The following is a 6989-nucleotide window of genomic DNA, read 5'->3' as shown; positions in this document are numbered from 1 at the left end:
GATTGAGAAGCAACCAACCAAGAAACAAGTAATCACATAAGAGAGCATTAAGCATAACTAAAACCGATAATGCACCATAAGTAGGATGTAATATCATTGCATAACTATTGACTTTCGTGCTTGCATAGGGAATCACAAACCTTAACACCAATATTCTTACTAAAGCATAATTACTCACCAACATGATTCACATATCACTATCATCATATCTCAAAAATATTACAAAGAATCAAGTTTATTTTGTCCAATGATCTTCAAGGAAGTTTTTATTATATCCCTCTTGAATATCTATGACTTTGGGACTCATTTCATATGTTGCTTTTGATAAGATCAAAGAAATTTAAGTGAAGAACATGAGCAAAAAAATTTTCTTTCTCTCAAAATAGTAGAAGTGAAGCATGAGAGAATTTCTTCAAAAATATTGAAGCACACTGTGCTCAAAAAGATACAAGTGAAGCATAGAGCAATTCCATAGCTCAAAAGATTTAAGTGAAGCACATAGAGCAATTCTAGCAAATCATAGCATAATTTTGGCTCTCTCAAATAGGTGTGTCCAGCAAGGATAGATGACACAAATTAAAAAGCAAAACAAGAAAAGACTCATATAATACAAGACGCTCCAAGCAAAACTCATGATATGTTACGAATAAAAATATAGCTCCAAGTAAAATATGGATGGTCGTTAGAAGAAAGAGGGGATGCCTTCCGGGGCATCCCCAATCTTAGTTGATTGGTTCTCCTTGAATAATAACTTGGGGTGCCATGGGCCATCCGCAAGCTTAGGATCTTTTCACTCCTTATTCCTTCATCCATCGGGATCTCACCCAAAACTTGAAAACTTTAATCACACAAAACTAAACAAAACCTTCATGAGATCAGTTAGTATAACAAAGCCAATTACCACTCTAAGTACTGTTGCAAACTCATTCATATTTTATTTTTGCATTATATCTACTGTATTCTAATTCACCATGGCTTATACCCACCAATAAAAACCATAGATTAATCAAAATAAGCACATAACGCAAAGAAAACAGAATCTATCAAAAACAGAACAGTCTGTAGTAATATGCAAACTTTGTATACTTTTGTAACTCCAAACATTCTAAAAAAATAGGACAATGTAGGAAATTTGTATATCAATATTGTGTAAAAAAATCAGAATTTTATGGCGCCTCTCTGATTTATGAAAGTTATTTTACTGGGCGCAAAAGTTTCTATTTTTCAACAAGATCAAATCAACTATCACCCAACATGATCCCAAAGGATTTCCTTGGCACAAACACTAATCAAAACATAAAAAACACAATCATAACGGTAGCATAATTGTGCAAACACTCAAGAACATAAAGAAAAAGGCAGAAATAAAATTTATTCATTGGGTTGCCTCCCAACAAGCTCTATTGTTTTATTCCCCTAGCTATGCATAAGATTTTATTAATGCTCACATAAAAGATAATAATTGAAACACAAAGAGAGCATCATGAAGAATGTGAAAAGCACATTTAAGTCTAACATATTTCCTATGCATAGGAATTTTAAAGGCAAACAAATTATCAAGGCTAGCAAAAACTAGCATATGCAAGAAGAAGAATAAAGCATAGAAAATCTCAACATGTAGAGAGGTAATTTAGTAACATGAAGATTTCTACAACCATATTTCACTCTCATAATAATTACATGTAGGATGATAATAAAATTCAACAATATAGCTATCATATAAAATTTTCTTTTCATGATCCACATGCATAAAAGTTTTATAATTTTCCAAAATAGTGGGAGTAACATTAACTAAAGTCATGACCTCTCCAAACCCACTCTCATAAAAAAGGTTTCATAATATTGAACACTCTCCAAGTATGTGGGATTAATTTTACCTAAAGTTGATGCTCTTCCAAATCACTTTCAATATTATTGCAAACATATTCATCATGAGGCTTAAATAAATTTTTAAGATCATTAAGAAGAATCACCCCGATCGTGATCATTGCAATAAGTAGTGGACATACCAAAATTAGCATCCCCAAGCTTGGCGTTTTGCATATTATTAGCACAATTGACATTAATAGAATTTATAGTAACACCATTGCAATCATGCTTTTCATTCAAGGAGCTATCTTGAATCACTTCATAAATTTCTTCTTTTAGTACTTCATCACAATTTTTAGATTCATGAATTTCAAGCAAAAATTCATAGAGGTAATCAAGTGTACTCAACTCACTAGCAATTGGTTCATCATAATTTGGTCTTTTGAAAAGATTAGCATGTGGATGAAAATCCATATCAATAGATTTTTAGCAAGTGAAGATGCAAGCATATAGAAGGCACATGGCAACACACGCAAAGATAGCAAACAAGAAAATGCAAATAAAAATAAGGCAAATTTTTATGAAGAGGAGGAGATGAAAATGAGAGGAAAATGGCAAATAATGTAAATTGCAAGGAGATGAGATTTTTGATTAGGAACCTAATAGATTTTGATGATGTCTCCCCAGCAACGGCGTCAGAAATTCCTTTTGATGACGCTTAAACTATATCGGTATTTCCCCAAAGAGGAAGGGATGATGCAACACGGCTACGGTAGGTATTTCCCTCTATTATGAAACCAAGGTATCAATCTAGTAGGAGAACCAAGCAACACTATGTAAACGGTACCTACAGATAAAGAACAAATACTTGCAACCCGACGCTTATAAGAGGTTGTCAATCCCTTTTCGGATAACGGCACCAGAATGTTGAGTTGACGGGATAAATTTGTGACAGATTGGATAAATAGACCTTGAATAAACGTGAAATAAAAGATGCAAATAAAAAGTGCATTAAAGTATTCTTGGGTTTTTGGAATAATAAATTTGAAAATAAAAGAAAATAAAAAATAGATCTCAAGGCAAATAATAGATCAGAAAGCAAATATGATAAAGAATAGACTCGAGGGCCGTAGATTTCACTAGTGGCTTCTCTCAAGAAATAGCCCACGGTGGGTAAACAAATTACTGTTGGGTAGTTGATAGAAAATTGAATAGTTATGCCGATATCCAGGCGATGATCAATATATAGGTATTACGTCCAATATTAGTAGACCGACTCTTGCCTGCATCTACTACTATTACTCCACACATCGACCGCTATCCAATATGCATCTAGTGTATTAAGTTCATGCAGAAACATAGTAATGTAATAAGAACGATGACATGATGTAGACGAGATCTATTCATGTAGGAATAGCCCCCATCTTGTTATCCTTAATAGAAACGATACATGCATGTCTTGCCGCCCCTTCTATCACTAGGAAAGAACAACGCACGATCAAACCCATCACAAAGCACCTGTTCACATGGAAAGAAAAAATCATCTAGTCGACCTAACTAAACCAAAGATTCGAAGAAGAAATACGAGGCTACAATAATCTTGTATAGAAGAGATCAAAACTGAAATAAACTTTCATGGATATAGATCTGATCATCAACTCAAAGTTCATCGGATCCCAACAAACACACGACAGAAAAAGAGTTACATCAAATAGATCTCCAAGAGGCCATTGTATTGAGAATGAAAAGAGATAGAGGAAGCCATCTAGCTACTGACTACGGACCTGTAGGTCTATGATGAACTACTCACACATCATTGGAGAGGCACCAATGAGGATGATAAACCCCTCCGTGATGGTGTCTAGATTGGATCTCGTGGTTCTGGAACTTCCTGCGGCTGGAATTCTGTTTCATCGACTCCCCTAGGGTTTCAAGAATATTTGGATAATTATAGGGCGAAGAGGCGGTGTGGGAGGCCACTGAGGTGGGCACAACCCACCTGGGAGCGCTTGGGCCCCCAGGCACGCCCTGGTGGGTTGTGCTCCCCTCGGAGCCCCCTCTGGTACTTCTTTGGCCCATCTGATGTCTCTTGTCTAGAAAAAATCTCCAAAAAGTTTCGCAGCATTTGGACTCCGTTTGGTATTGATTTTCTGCTATGTAAAAAACAAGCAAAAAACAGCAATTGGCTCTAGGCACTATGTCAATAGCTTAGTCCCAAAAATGATATAAAGTTGCTATAAAATGATTGTACAACATCCAAGAATGATAATATAATAGCATGGAACAACCAAAAATTATAGAAACGTTGGATATGTATCAATCCCCTTATCCTTTCTTCCATGGTGCCATGCTCGAGTGTCACCTCCAGCTTGTGCCCCCGCGAGCTCCGGTCCTGTCGTCCGCCATGGCAGCGAAGTCGCCCATGCTAAGCCATGGCCCTTCACAGAGACGTCTGAGCTCTCCTGGAACACATAGGGAAGACTTATCCCCTCGGTTTTCTCCCATGGTCTTCATGCCCTCCTCTCAGCTAGGGCCACTATATTGGACCGATGCGCATGCTCATCGATGTCACTCCCAGTGACCATAGGATCCAAAGCCACCTAAACTGAATCCGTCATAGCCCCCATAGTTCGCACTCGCTCACTTAGCCCTCTCCGCCACTCTTGTTCGCTTCCCGACTCGTCGCCTTTGTGTCTAGTGCCTCACCGACGTCCAATCCCCACTTGTTAATGGGCCCAACTGTCAGGTATTATATTAGATAGATATGATAATTAACTATTAGTTCTAACCTTAGGTGCTAATGTAGCCATAAAGTTTTACCTTCGTCATTTTGTGGGGAGATATATATTTTTATTTTCTTTTGTGGGTGGGTATGATATGTAAGAGACAAATAGAGGGGCTATTTATTTCTTTTTTAGAAGGGTTCCACATGTAAGTGACATCACCCATCTTACACTTCCTTGGGGTAGGTTGGTCTAAGATGATGGTCAAATGCCCTTGATCTCGGAGATGAAAGGGCATTCGAGCGATCACAGAGACAAATGTAAGGGAAAAACTCACTAGTAGGTTCCAAGTAGTGACAAAAATGTGATTATCCCATTTTATATTTCTTATCAAAAAAGGGAAAACAAGAGATCGAAAGTTAAAATTGATAAAGGATAGGCCACAACTTGTTTGGGAACCAAAATTTATGTTGCTGCTAATCAATTTATTCCTTCGTTTTGATAGCAGTGGGTCAATCTGCTATACAACGGTTCATGAGGTGGTATGGGTCGGCCCAATAACAAGCAAACATCGGTTCCCTCGCTCACTGGATCAGGAGAGTAAATGCTTGGTGATTGGTTGACATCTATGACTTTACCATGAATTTGAATTTTTTTCAAAATATTCATGAATTTTAGAAATGGTTCATGATTTTGAGAAAGTTCAAGAATTTAAAAATATTCATGAATTTGAAAGAGTCCATGAATTTCAGAGAAAAAACCACAAATTTGAAAGGGATCCTGAAGTTGAAAAGGTTCACGAATTTTAAAAAAAGTTTGTGAAAGGATCGAGAAGAGGTGTCTAGAGGAGGGGGAGGGGGTGATTAGACCCTCAACAAGCAAAAGTGGCGGTTTTTAGATTCTTCCAGTTGAGATGGAGTTTTAGCACAAGTTTAAGCATTCACAATACATTTAAAGCAAGCATGGCAAGAGTATATGAGTAGCGGAAAGTAAAGCATGCAAATTGCAAGAAAGTAAAGGGATGGGATTGGAGTGTGCAAACGCAATTGGAGACATGGAGATTTTTGGCGTGGTTCCGATAGGTGGTGCTATCATACATCCACACGTTGGTGGAGACTTCAACCCATGAAGGGTAACGGTTGCGCGAGTCCACGGAGGGCTCCACCCATGAAGAAGAAACCTTGTCTATCCCACCATGGCCATCGCCCACGAAGGACTTGCCTCACTTGGGTAGATCTTCATGAAGTAGGCGTTCTCCTTGCCCTTACAAACTCCTTGGTTCAACTCCACAATCTTGACGGAGGCTCCCAAGTGAGACCTAACCAATCTAGGAGACACCACTCTCCAAAAGGTAATAGATGGTGTGTTGATGATGAACTCCTTGCTCTTGTGCTTCAAATGATAGTCTCCCCAACACTCAACTCTCTCTCACAGATTTGGCTATGGTGGAAAGATGATTTGAGTAGAAAGCAACTTGGGGAAGGCTAGAGATCAAGATTCTTATGGTTGGATTGGAATGTCTTGGTCTCCACACATGAGTAGGTGGTTCTCTCTCGGAAAATGAGTAGTGGAAGTGTAGGCATGTTCTGATGGCTCTCTATTGAATATAGAAGGGGGATGGAGGGGTATATATATCCTCCTCACAAAATCTAACCATTACACACATTTGACCCAACTCGATCAGACTGAATAGGTGAACTCGGTGGGACCAATTCAGTTCAAAATGTGAACGTTAGGATTCTCGGTGGGACCGACATGATCAACTCGGTGGGACCGATGTGCTAGCGTTAGGGCAAAACCTCATCTTGGTGTGACTGATTGCATGAACTCGGTGAGACCGATTTCAACAATGAGCAAATAGAGAGTTGGTCAAGCAAACTCAGTGGGACCGATTGCACATTTTAGTGAGACCAAAATAATTACAAAGGGCAACACAGAGTTTGCAAGGCCATCTCGGTGAGACTGAATTGATTAGGGTTTCTAGCAGTGGCTATGTCAATAGAACTCAGTGGCACCGAATAGATCAAATCGGTGGGGCCGAGTTTGACTTTAGGTTTAGGACATATTTGGATTTGATAAAGTGACTGAGGTCTTTGGAGCATATCACTAAGCACTTTGAGCAAGTAGACTATTAAACAACACCTTATCCCCTCTTAATAGTTTTGGCGTTTCCTATGGACTCAATGTGATCTTGGATCACTAAAATAGAAATGAAGAGTCTTGAGTTTTACCAATCTATGTCCTTAGCATCTTGAAGGGGTTCCACATCCTCTTGTGCATCCCACGCCATTGTTGAACTTTCTAAAATATACTAGATTAAAATATTAGTCCAACAAGAGATATGTTGACATTAATTACCAAAATCACCCAGGGAGCACTTGTGCTTTCAATCTCCCCCTTTTTGGCAATTGATGAAAACATACATCAAAACTTTAGATAAAGATATGAAGAGTAACA

Source organism: Triticum aestivum, chromosome 3A (assembly GCF_018294505.1).
Source record: "Triticum aestivum cultivar Chinese Spring chromosome 3A, IWGSC CS RefSeq v2.1, whole genome shotgun sequence".
Classification (NCBI taxonomy): domain Eukaryota; kingdom Viridiplantae; phylum Streptophyta; class Magnoliopsida; order Poales; family Poaceae; genus Triticum; species Triticum aestivum.
Note: the sequence above shows the minus strand (reverse complement) of the source record.